We start from the raw sequence: 13,613 nt of genomic DNA, 5'->3' as shown, positions 1-13,613 counted from the left end.
ATGCTCTTAAAATCAAGGAACTGTTGATTTGAGAATTTTGAATTGTGATAACCTTTATCTGGTGGTCCCCAATATCTTGCATCTGAGGGGCGCCCCTTGTCCTTCCTAACCTTGTGCCAAGCACTTTGGCTATGTAGCTCAAGAAAAAGGACCAGGAGAAAACACCCTGTTTCTGAGCTCAGGCAGAGCCGGCTAGTAAAATTTTAGAGTGTATCTGTTTTCATTCACTCTTCAGCACCTTTGTACCTTCAGGCAAATCACAGATCCCAGATATATATTTTGAGAAGTGGTCGCCACAGTGATGATGGATGCAACACACCCTCTATATATAGTACGACAACAACTGGGTGAGAAGTGACACAATTCTTTTACCACACATTGGACGCTATAAACTTTAACTTCAAGCAAATGCAAGCCGTAAAACACTAGTGATGGCTATACCAGATGGTGCCGGCTGTAAGATTTTAATAGATATCTTTATTCTTTTAGGACATTTTCTTTATACACTTTCTCATAAATCTAAAACAAAAATACCTGCCTAGTGACCAGCAGGTCGTAGATGATCGATGATTTTACTATACCTTAGATGTAATAAACCATACATGGAGATCAGTGATATGTACAGTATTCAGTCAAAGGCAGAATAGCAGGATTCTGGGTCTAGACTTTCATAAATTAAGTGAAGTAGAAACTTCTAAGAACATGGGTCAGTAGATTAATGTACTCTGGGTTTGCATAGCATGACTGGGCATGTGTTAACAGTGTGGCCATTACTCTTCTTGAAGGTTGCCAAGTAATACCACAAGGCTCACAATAAAAAGGAAAGCATGTGAGAAAATAAATCTGCTGGGGTTTTATCATTATTTTGGCTAATTATCTGTGTTTTATTAGTAAGGGCTAATGCCATTTTAGAAATCCCAGCTGAGATCTCTCTCTCTCTCCATCGCGAAGTTTATCTCATGCCCTAAACTTGGAAAAGCTTCTCAACATAATCTGACTTTTCTTTATTTATGCACTGGGGGAACTGAAGCCACTAACCTCATTGCCGACATGCTTAGATAAGGCGATTAAATTCTTATATCATGTCTGAAGAAACCAAAAAATGTATAGAATTTACATGCTGAGAGTAATGTGTTATGCCCGAAAGCACAACTGGATGGAATAAAGATGGAATCACTTTTCTAATTAGTTAACAAACAGACATAAGATAGCATGTCTGTTACGGAAAGCATTTTAAATAGATGCTTAAATCCTAAGATTTCTGTGGTGGCACCTCTACTTTGGAATGCCCTCCCCAAAGAGATATGATTGGCTTCAATATTAATTACAATATTTTCAGAGACCTTCCTATTGGCCCCAGCATTTTAGATAATGTTTTAGTCAGGATTGCCTTCTCACTTCCTCTAAGAACATTGCATGTTTTCACTCTGCTTTTTAATATTGTGGCTTATTGGTTTATACTCTTTATTCTTAAATTGTGTGATTAGTTGTCTTCACAGTTTGCATCCCATCCTGGAATCTTCTGATGAAGGTTGACTAAGAAATAAGATATATATATATATATATATATATATATATATATATATATGAGACAAATAATGGGATATGTAGTAAATTTCTGAAACCACAACGTTTAAAGGTTGGATAGTTTGATCGCATTGCATAGCCTGTGGTGGCATTTGCAGTGTTGTCATGTAAAATTCTACGCACAACTTTTATAGAGCAGCACATGTTCCACATTCTAAACCGAAAGTGTCAATGGTACGATGTTGACCCAAGCTGTTCTCTTGGTCTGGTTTCTCATGCATCATCTTGTGGTGGAGGCCCATTAACTAGCAGGGAGTCGGAATGCATCTGTGGAGCTGCAGAAGCCACCAGTTGTTTATCTATCTAACAGAGAATTCTTTTGACAAGCCCATCACTACTACTGGAAAGGAATGCTATATTTGTTTGGAATGGATATCGAGGTCAGACCTATTGGGAGGGCTTCATTTTCACCCCAGAGAGGGCTTTTGATGTTAGTGATACCCTTCAAACATAGTTGCCCTTGCTATGCAGAGGACAATCTTATTTCCTGAATGTGGTATCTTCACTCACTTGTACTTTTCCAGCAGAAAGAAAAGCTTAAGTAATATATCCCCTAGGTGAATTTTATTAGCATGCAGTTAACCCTGCCATTAAGGATTTGATTCCTTTTTAACCCTCATCTAAAGTGCATGGAATTTACATTTAGGTATGGAAGTTGCTATACAGCTCTCAAACAAATGTGCTGTTGTTTCTCTCTCTATACACAGTTATCATGGTAATCAACAAATAGGTATCGTCCCCCATTTACTCTCATTCCTAGATGCAACAGTGAAGCAATGCATTTGGGACAAAAGTAATACCAATATAATTTAATAATTATACACAGTACAAAAGTCAGAAAGGAAGATCCTCAAAAGACGCTTCGGATACTTTGTGTTCTGCTCAGAAACCAATCATCCTAAAGCTCCATAGAATCAATGGCGATTTCTTTCACCAAATTTCCTGCATTCCAGATCAACGTGCTTCCCCCTGAAAACAGGAGGATGCAGGAATGAGACAGTCTCTTAGACCAGATGCACATTGTACATTTAAAGCAAATTCCCCACCCATTGAAAGCACATGACTTTCCCCCAAAAGATTCTACGCATTGTAGGTTCCCCTTGCCCAGAACAACATATCCCAATCTGCTTAACATGCTACAGGATGTTCGGGGGGGGGGGGGTGAGGAAATGTTGCGTACTTCAAATGTATGGTGTGGCTCTGCCCTTCGACTTTGCTTGGAGAGGCATTTCTGAGCCTAGATGAAGGGAGAACTTAAACAACATTCAGCACGTGGTTAGAGTTGTTGGGTTTCGTTTTGCTCATTTTGAGCCATTCAATGAATACAGATGAGGAAAGACAAAATAAAGTACTTCACACAACATATAGCTGTGGAATTCTCTCTCAGAATATGTAGTGAAGACGATTAGACACACCCAGGGAGGATGACGTTACTAATGACTATCTAGCTTGATATTACCAACTGACTGGCACAAGCTCCCAGTGGATGGTATCCAAGTAAGTTTTACTCAGAATAGACCCATAGAAATTCACATTAATAAACATGACTAAGTTAGGACCACTGATTTAAATGGAACTACTCTGAGTAGAGGGACGCAGGTGGTGCTGTGGGTTAAACCACAGAGCCTAGGACTTGCCGATCAGAAGGTTGGCGGTTCGAATCCCCGCGACGGGGTGAGCTCCCGTTGCTCGGTCCCTGCTCCTGCCAACCTAGCAGTTTGAAAGCACATCAAAGTGCAAGTAGATAAATAGGTACCGCTCCAGCGGGAAGGTAAACGCTGTTTCCGTGCGCTGCTCTGGTTCACCAGAAGCGGCTTAGTCATGCTGGCCACATGACCTGGAAGCTGTACGCCGGCTCCCTCGGCCAATAAAGCGAGATGAGCGCCTCAACCCCAGAGTCGGTCATGACTGGACCTAATGGTCAGGGGTCCCTTTATCTTTATCTTTACCTTTACCTTTACTCTGAGTAGAAGTTATAACTAGAAATGCTAGAGATTAAATCTGGATTTTCCTGCATCTAAAGCCCATGCTCTTCCATTGAACCACAATCCTCTTTTATGACTGGGGCCAGTAACCTTTATTGCCCCTTCCAATGATCCTTGAATGTGACAACTGGGGAAATGGAATTAACAAAAAATGTGGGGAGAAACCAGAACAACTTTGGAGGCATGCCCAGAATAAGAAATTGATATAGGACTCTGCAACATGGTCCACCAGTCTTTGCAACTCACAGGAAACTTCAGGAGTCAAATATCTGTGGAAAGTGATGGTAGCAAATTTGAAAGTCACTGTCCTAACCCACCCTGCTATGATATCTAATCTTTTGACTTTCCTATTTAACTTCCAGCTGGGTGTGTAGACAGTTAAAAATGAAGCGTGCTACTGATGCTTGCCAATATTGTCTTTGGGTCTCATTACAGCACAGCAATGCTCCACATAAAGCCGAACCCTTTTTCTCACTGGCAGCTACTTAACTATAACAAGACTCCATTGTCTGCCCTAGAAACATAAAACAAAAATTAAAAAGAAAGCCACCTGTAATCTGCCGGCACTCAAAGGAAATATAAGCTAAGGTACAGGGGGAGCAGAGATGCAATTCGCCTAACAATCCAAATCAGAGAGGCATTTCATTTGCATTCCTTTTAAATGGTGGGACTTATATGAATACACCTCAAAGCATTCTGGTGGTCTGAAGAGACCAGGGATTTGCAGACTTTGCATCTGCTTTTGTTAAAAGAAAAAAGAAAAAGGTCTGTTTTGCTGCTATGGTGACAAACATGTCCAGGAAAACCTGAGGACAAACGCCACTACTTTACGTTACTTCAGTTGCAGAGTGACAAGTGTCAAGGAGAAGGTAAAATGATTAAGTCTCCCCTTTTTTTAATTTTGTGAACTGCTTTCTGCTTTGAGAAAATATCAAATTGCAACAATCTGGTGAGGGAAAATATTAGAGGGGGAATAGCGACTTGCTTCTTGGGTTTATTTTTCTGTTAATCTAAGAATGTGTTCATTTCACTGGGTGGAATAGGAGAACATAACTACTTGCCAACGTCATTGTATATTTAGATTTAAAAAAGCAAATCAGATGGAAGTCATTAATATAATTTGGAAACAATAGCGATAGGTGTTTCATTTCTAGATTAACAGGGATGGGTAGCAGTTTTCATGTCCAATATTATCTTGGCAGCTGGAGACAAAATTAAAGTGAGTACTAAGGACTATTAGGGAACTTTTTTTGAAAAAGAAGTGGGTATGTACTTTTGTTTTCAAATACTGCCATTTGCATTTAAGTTTAATTTCATGCTTTTCTTTGGCTCTCACTTCTTTCACATCTGTTCACAATACACAAACACAATGTGCTGTTCTGGAACCATTTTAAGTTCTGGTAAGCTAAAATACATTGTTTTTTGCTGTCCATCTTTAAATTCCTTGGAATCAATGTTTTAAAATAATGCATCGTCATGGACTGGTTGGACGCAGAGGAATGGTGGGAGGAACCAGCTGGGGAACCCCCAAGCAGTGGCGTAGCTAGCCGCTCGGGTGTTGGGTGCGGCCCACGCATCCTGCAGCCATGGGCAGGGCAAGCTGTCCATGGGAGCAGGGGGCGCTGAATGGAGACTCTCCACCACCTCCCCCTCAACTGTAGGGTGGCTGAGGGAGAGGCGGAGGGCAGGTGTATGTCCCACGCTGCCATTTCAGGCAGCGCGGAACCTGCAGGAGCCCAAGCCACCACGTCACTCCCAGGAGAGACACATGGCTCAGGCACGCTGCAGGCCCTGCGGTGTGGCGCCCAGTGCCAGCCATGTTTCATTACATTTGTTGACTGAACTAAAAAGTTTAATGAGCCCGTTTTTAAATTAAAAAAACAACAACTCTTTTTTGTCATTTTGTCACCCCCCTCAGTGATGACACCCAGGTCAGACCGCACCCCTCGCACCCCCCCTTCCTCCACTACTGCCCCCAAGGGAAGAAAATTCAAAGCCCGGGGAGTGGTGGTGGGCAAACTTGTCACATATGGAGAGTATAACTGTATGCAGGATTGCAGCTGGCGATTGGCACACTTTATGCTACAGTTAGAAATGAGGGGAGGGGAATCAGTGGGTGAAGGGCAGCCGGGCAGGAAGTAGCTGCACCACAACCTGGCTTCCCATAAACTACATCACTTTGAGAGGAGCAAGGTGGTGAGGAATTTGGTGCAATGCAGGTGCAGTGTTGGGAGCCCCTGATTGGCTCTCTGTTGTGCCATCCTCACTACTGCCTCTTCCCTTCTGGAGAAGCACATTGATGCCGATAACAGGAGACCAGGTGTGCAGCAGCCTCCCTGCCCACCAACTGCTCCTCAAGTGAGTAGGAACCAAATCAAAGTAGCCACGCTAAGTCCCATTCTGATTAATGGGAGCTCAGCGAGTAATGACTAACTTTTCACATTGATTTCAATAAGACCTACATGTGGCTTACTTGGTCCAGATCCAGTCCAAGAGAAATGAATCTGTCGACCATCTGCCTATTTTATTCCGCAAATGATCAGATGTGTGATTTGGTGAAAAATGGGGTACTCACATTAGCTATTTTCTTTGGCCACATATACTTGAAATCCAGTCTAGAAAATGAAGACCATAATCTAGCTAACTTAAGTTCTTTTCCATTGTGGGAGACATTTAAGCATGTGTTTCAACTCTCTCGCTGAACTCAATGAGAGTTAAATATTGGCTGGACTATGCCCAATATATGCTTGTCCATGGATAGTTTAGCATAGCTATTTCTGTTTCCATTGAACCATCACATGTCAGCTTTGTCTGCAATTGAGAATTTCAAAATCATTTTTTTTAAAAAAAAAATACTTTGTTGTTGTTTCTATAAACCTCAAAACACATTGTTTGGTTTCAGTTTCAGTTACTGGCAAATGTTTAAGAGTGGTTTGAATTCAGTCTGATCAAATTTCTGGTACTCATTGCTTGCATGAGCGTTTTCAAAATTACTGATGGAATTGTTGGTATTGATTGCCCTTTGAACAATAGCGTGTGTGTGTGTGTGTGTTCATGCTCCGCTTTTATCCAGTTAGAGCACATATTCTTCACATGTTCTGAAAACACAATGGATTTGTGCATGTGATAAAAATAATTGTTCTGTCATTCTCTATGAACCATTTGTACAATACTTAAATCATTTCCAAAGACTGTTGCTCTTTGAAAAAGCAACAGCCTTTGGAAATAATTTACAGTGCATGTGAATCAGATCAAAATGTACCACACTCTTTCAGTTTGATGCTGCAAATTTAAGCAAATAAGGAATGTGATTTGGTAAAATATATTTTTTGTTAACTGATACAGATTTTGTGATATTAAGGAGTTAATGTTCATAAATATTATTAAAACTATATCGGCTCTCATGGCACATGATTAGACCATAATGTTCTCTCAGATCAGCTGATTATATAAACAAAGCACTCACTATTTCTGGTGCCTTCTTTTGTTTTATGCGTTGTCATTCTTAATTTTTTATTATGGCTGTTGGAAGACAAGTTTTTTGATAAAGAGAGGGGGATGGTGGGAGCTCAAAAAATAGAGTTTGTAATCTGGCTACAGGGTAAGTGTAGTAAGTAAGGAGTGGGTCAGATCCTTTCAAAATTTCATGGGGGATGGAAACCCATTCATTTCTGAAGAATTGTCTAGAAAAGTTTGGAAAGAACAAAGCCATGCCAAATTGAGATTGGGAGAAATCTCTCGTCACCATTCACAACATGAAATTGAAAGATGGCCCATTCTCATCTTATCACATTCCTCAACAGTTAGTCCTCACAGAAGCCAAGTATTATTCAGTTCTTTTCCTGCCCCATCTATATTTAGTTTCAATTTTCAGAAAATACCAATGTAGTTAAGAGAACGAGCAAGATGCTTGAAGTCCCCTCTTCAAATCACAACATAGCCACAAAATCACTGGGTGGCCTTAGATAAGTTTCTGCTCCTCATATATGGATAAAATATCTTGGCCTATCACACAAGATTGTTGTGAAAATTACTGAGATACTTACATGGAACATTCTGAGTGCGGATGAAAAAGGCACTAAGTGTAATATTGTTGACCCCGCAAATTGAAATATCTACTATATTCAGAACACATACAAAGAGAAATAACAAGCAAGCACATTTCTTGGTGAAGCACATTTCTGGGCTGGGGGGGGGGTCCTATACAGTGAGAAGAATAACAATTTAGCTAAGTAAACTGGATTTTTTAAAAAATATTATTGACAGACTGATAAAGCCAACAGGCATGGAACTTGGTCGAAAGAACAATAAAATCCCTCGCCTCCCAATTGTTTTTCCTTGCTCTACAAGGTCCAGAGCCAACAGGTTGGTATGTTCATAAGGATTCAATCTAGTTCTGAGCACAGTGGGGAGTTTACTTGATGGCTCTTTGAACTGAGATTAATAGCTTAGCTAACCCTTTTTGATCCTGCCATTTTGAAATGCTTTTAGGAATAGCCGATTGAACCCTTTTCCCCGCATAGGCCTCACTTACCTTTTACTTCATCATGGCTTTCACTTGCTTCATTTTTATGATTAAAAAAGCATGGCTCTAGCAAGGTTTGGAAATGACAGCATATGATTTCTGTCTTCTGTTTGTGCCATACTGCCACCTTAAATACTTTAGTGGCCAATCATGTGCAAAGTTGTTATTTCTAAACTATAACACCATGAATCCCCCTCTAAACAGAAATGGTCAGAGCAGAGGTCACCCTTGAGCAGTTTGATTTGGCTCCCTTAACGTTTTGAAGCAAGCATGGAAACTAATCAAAAGTTTTCTCAATATACTGGTGTTCATGGCTTTCAGCCACAGACTGGGACTAGGAGCTGATGGTGCTGTTACCGTATCCTGGTTTTAAAAATGCACATGGAAAGCAACAAATATACAAAAGATATTAATGACAGAGGACTCAAACAAGAATACTTCATAGGGAAATCGCAGTGCTGACCCATCTGTTTCCATTGATCAGCCTCAGATCTATCATTCTGAAATTATGAAGATAGGCATGAATGAGAAGAACAAGGAATGATGGCAAGATAATTCTACATTTGATCTTAGCTGTAAAGCTGTGAAGGAATTAATGACATCAGGTAAGGACAGAGCTGAGCAATAGCCTCCCAGCAGCAGTGTTGCTGCCACTCACCAGGAGAAGAAGTGGTTAGGTCAGGGCTGTACAGGTCCATCGATAGGAGGACCAGATTGGCTCTGCTGATGTGCTTGTTCATCCTGAACTCACTGCCTCCCCCATCATGGCAAGCAGTAGAGAAGAATGGTTCACTCTGACTCCAAGAATGAATCATTTGACATTAAAGTCCATTGAAAACTGAAATTGACTTCAAAGGGCATATAGTCAAACTGGTGTCCCTTATAAGGAACAAGCTCCTGGCAAAGTTTCTGAGCATTCTCCATCAATAAAAAAAATCATAAAATGAGAGGGAGATGGTAGGAGAGAGATCAACCTAAAAGTGGGATAAGATAGCTATTGAAGTTTCAGATTTCTCTCGCATCAAATATCTGCATTTTCCCATCTACTCTTTTGAGAACACTGCATAGCATGGGCATACATGATCTGATCTGTAGGTGAATCTGAAGCACTTCTCTTTCCAGCCAGATAATGGGATGTTGATTCTTAAAAGGGCTTTCTGATCTCTGTTTCTTCAGGGTTTCCATATTTGCTTAGAGAGTTATCTTGCAATAAAAGCCAGGAAAAAAAGCTTCAATTATGTGTACTTACAATCAGGTTTGGGAAGAGTTAAAAGCCTCTTCTCAGATAATGAGATGATGGTCATTGTTGATTTAAAACACTCTTAGCAGGTGTGCAGAAGACTTTAGAGTTTTGATGTTTGAAAAGGCTTTTCAAAATGAAGGTGATGATCAACTAGGCATGAATTGGTATCTGCTGTTTTTCATTAACCTTTTTGCCAAGGTCAAGAATTCACACAGACTTGAACAATTATTTACAATTTTGATAAAACTCAATCCATTCAGAAAGTGGTGTCTGCACTCTAATTTCCATCCCTTAACAGTACCAGCAGGTTGCCAAATCTGGTTAAGAATGTACTACTATAATCTCTCTCGATTCCTGATTGACTTAGATCATTCATGTAAGTAATGAAGAAAAAAAGTACCTTCACTCTAAGTTGACTTTGCTTGCCCTCGATGACAAAGCTGACTGGCTTGTAGCACCATGGCGTCACCATTTTCACTGCATAGTCTCTGATCAGCTGTGACCACTCTGTGAGTAATGGAGGTAGGAGAAAGAAGAAAGAAGTCCTAACCAATAGTATTGTTGTTGTTGTGTTAAAATTAGTATACTGTACTGCCCTTCATCTGAAGATCCCAGAGCAGTTCACAACAGAAAAAGTACAGAAGTGGCAAACAGAAACAAGAGCTAGAATGAACCATGGGACTCAACAGGATTGCAAAACATGAAAATATTTGGTGTAGCCTGTTATCGCAACAATGTAATGTACCAAACTTTCTCATAAACAGGAATTAATATATGCTTTCCCATAGATGCTGGCTATGAATTTAGAGAGGATCATACACTAAACATTGCACACTCCTAACTAGGTAATTTACTTTGTTAGGAAGAGCCACAATCACCAAACCAGCAACTCAGTTCATAAACTTTATTTGATGATTTGAAATGAGGGAATTGATAAAGGTAGTAGCAAGTGGTGGAGCAGAAATAACAACCCAGGGATGATAAATGAACTTGGAAATCACAGCATAAGACAAAGACAGAGACTGTCAAATTGTGTCTTTAGCTGCTATTATTCACATGTTTCCAGATATATCATACTTCAATACAGCCGTGATAGAGGAAGCAGGGGCGGTTGCAAAAATTGTGTAGATGACTGCTCTGCCGTCTTTCCTTTCCCTCTTCCAAGAACAGGAACATTGTATGCTACATGATCTAGCTGGCCAAAATCAGGAGGAAGCCCTTCAGAAAACAGCCATCAAGAGGGAGGAGAGGGAATTTAGAGGTTATGAGATGGTTGGAGTGGGGAGCCTTCTGGCAACAAGTTCTAGACTGTGGGTTGACTATAGTGCTCAGCTTCAGATTAGCATGCCAGCAAATCTAGCTGTCCGGCAATGCTTAGCAATAAATAGATACCTCTACCTTGGTGTTGTTGTTTTTTACATGATCAGACCCTATCTGTCCTTTCTGTTGCTCAGTGTAGATAGCATATTTCAAACTGGTGTTGCTCACTATAAAAATATGCAGTCAGGATACTTGATAGTAGATTAAAAGCAAATGAAATTAAAACTATAAAAACCCACATCTCCGATATCTTTGAATCTTAATACACTCCCTGCGTTACATCCCCTCCACAAATATTTCTATACAAGACACATTTTTCATCATGAGTAAGTGCTTTCAGATTTGTTGCTAATTTTTATATTTCTCTATCCCCCCAAGTGCAACATGATCCACACCACATAGCACTGAAGCCCCTGATGCTAAGGCAAACCTCAGCTTAGGCGAGTAGTTGGGGTCCAAAAATGCTAAACTAAAAAAAAAAGGAGTAATGTTTAAAGGAGACAGCCAGACACATGCGGTGAGCAATGCAATTAAAGTGGAAAGAAACTCTGTGCACCATCACAGAATAATTGCTCAAGGGGTTTTGTGCTTGCCTCACCCTTTCCCAGATGCAGATGCATTACCATAATACAACTTTTTTAAAAATAGTTTGCGGGCACATGAATAGCAGCAATAACATGATCAACACATCCTAAGGAGAGATTGGGTGGGGAAGGAGAAAAAAACCAGGAAAGAATTGTCGCAGCTAAGTACCAAAGAAAATAAGGGCTGAGATCCATTTCACTGAAATTTGGGGATCCATCTATCAAAGTAACTCACCCTGTTTTCTTTTTCAGGAATGTCATGCGACTGTAAAGGAACTCAGTTCACATAAGGTTCAGTGACTGAGAAACTGGTCCAGGATCAGCAAAACACAGAAGCATCTAGAAGAACCAGTTTGATGATTTGCAAATTCAGTACGTCGCAGTTGTGATCTGGACAAACGGTGAAGCATTTGTCTGGTTAAAGCATTCCAAAAGCTACCGAAAAAGCCAATTGCTATCAGGTTTAACACATCAAAAAGAGTTGCATGAATTGACTAGATTTCCTGTGGATGGTTTCATTAGCCAGCAGCCTCCCTTTCCATACTTATTCTTTTTTATATAGATTTTTGCATTCATGTTGGTTTTATGACACTATTACCGCACAACTATGGATGCAAGTTTCAAGCATAATCCCATCAAAGAAAAATCCTGCCCCAATCCCAAATATCCCTTCATGAAGAAAAAGAAAAAGAGATAGGGAGCTTCCAAATGACCTGTTTATTGAACATTAATCCTAATTTGTTTGGGGAGATGCAAGACTACATGGGCCATTTGATAAGAATTCATTATGATTTGTTTGCAAGGATGTTCAGTAACCCTGCATCAGAACAGGCTTTTCAGTGAATTTCCCCACCACCTATAGCAAAAATCTGATCTCATGAGAAAGCAAGTTAGGGCAACCTGAATTCGCAGGAATGTGATTTAATTCTGCCCCCAAATAGCAACAGTTTGTAGGTGCCCATAGAGAAGAAAATAAAATAGAGAAAACTAGATAGCATAATGGCAGGGGAGATGTCTTACCTTTCACGTGTACTGCACAGTGGATGAGGGAAGGAGAGGATGAAAGGACACAAAGGAAGCAGATGGGGGAGAAGACCTAACTGCCTTTGATGGAAGACTTAGAGGGTTTGGCACAAAGTTTGTGATGTAAGATGGCAATCCTAGCTGATAGCATGGTGGAGGAAATACATGTAACATGAGAAACTGGATAAAATAAATTCTGGAAAATATGTAACAAGTTTCTTTAAAAACCTTGGTTGCCAAAAATCCATTTAGGACATCTCATTGACCCATTTACAACATTAAGTTCCTATCCAGGAGCAGCCCAGCAACAACAAGGAAGCTTTGAAGTCCAAAAGGATGTGAGGAACCCATATCTTAATTCTTTCCCACACACAAAAAAAAATAAGATTTATAAACTGGAAGGATATTGCTGCAGCAGCAGTGGAAATGGAGTAGTGGGAAGTGGAATGGCAATATGCAGACAAACAGGGGAAAGTACCTTGATTCAGACAATTGGTCTGTGTACCCCAATATTAGCAACAATGATTGGCGACGGCAGCTTTCTAGGATTTCCCAGACCTACAAGGAGATGCCAGGGACTAAAAAAGGACCTTTTTGCATGTAACACATGTGATGTACCACTGAGCTATGTTCCCTCCACAGACCCATCCTCTGTTGCAGTTGTCCATATGGAGACAGGGTAATGCTGTCCAGATTGTGAACTGGCAACTCTTAAAGGTTAGGGAAAAGCACCATCTTGGTGTGTGGCCCTGGCAACAAGATCAACTGCTTTATAGACTCCCCAATCCATCCCTTGACTGGAGGATAAGTCTTTATTCTTTGGACCCCATTGGAGCTCAGTGGATATGCTCCACACTACTGTACTTTTGTCTGTTATTGATTTCTCCCCCATCTCCATTAACAATGGAGGCCAGGCGTGCCAACTTGAATAAGATATTGTGGTGTCTCACCCCACATAATCGATCACATGACACAGTGCACACACACCATTTGAATGGGAATGCCCGTCAACTTTGTGGGGGCTTGGCCTCCTCAAATATTTCATTGTGGGAGCTGAAGCCCCCACAGCCCCTAAGTTGGCTCTTATGATGGAGGCAGAACCACAGGAGACATTAGCAGATCCAGTACTAGCATCTGTTTCTGAAGTTTTAAACAATTATCTCCAACAACCAGCAGAAATATTAGGCACTGTGTTGTATGAAGTGGGTTTGGAATGTGTTCAACCCACCAGATTGGTTTGGAAATAATGCAACCATTCAGTTTGAAACTGATTAACTTAAATCTCATTTTAAATCCATATTCTCTCCCCCCCCCCCCCCCCAAGTTGGAAACACTTGAGTCAAAAG

At 40.6% G+C, this 13,613-nt stretch overlaps 1 long non-coding RNA gene across 1 annotated transcript; it reads left to right on the top strand.

Moving 5' to 3' along the window:
- The first annotated feature begins 4,252 nt into the window (after positions 1 to 4,252).
- On the top strand, positions 4,253 to 11,644 carry LOC307214506. Its single transcript, XR_013838168.1, has 3 exons — positions 4,253 to 4,441; positions 7,839 to 7,937; positions 11,497 to 11,644. It is a non-coding gene; the product is annotated as an uncharacterized lncRNA (long non-coding RNA).
- Positions 11,645 to 13,613: the final 1,969 nt, after the last annotated feature.

This window comes from Podarcis cretensis (genome assembly GCF_951804945.1).
Source record: "Podarcis cretensis genome assembly, chromosome: 4".
Taxonomy (NCBI): domain Eukaryota; kingdom Metazoa; phylum Chordata; class Lepidosauria; order Squamata; family Lacertidae; genus Podarcis; species Podarcis cretensis.
The sequence above is the reverse complement of the archived record's forward strand: the minus strand, read 5'-3'. Positions and strand labels throughout refer to the sequence as shown.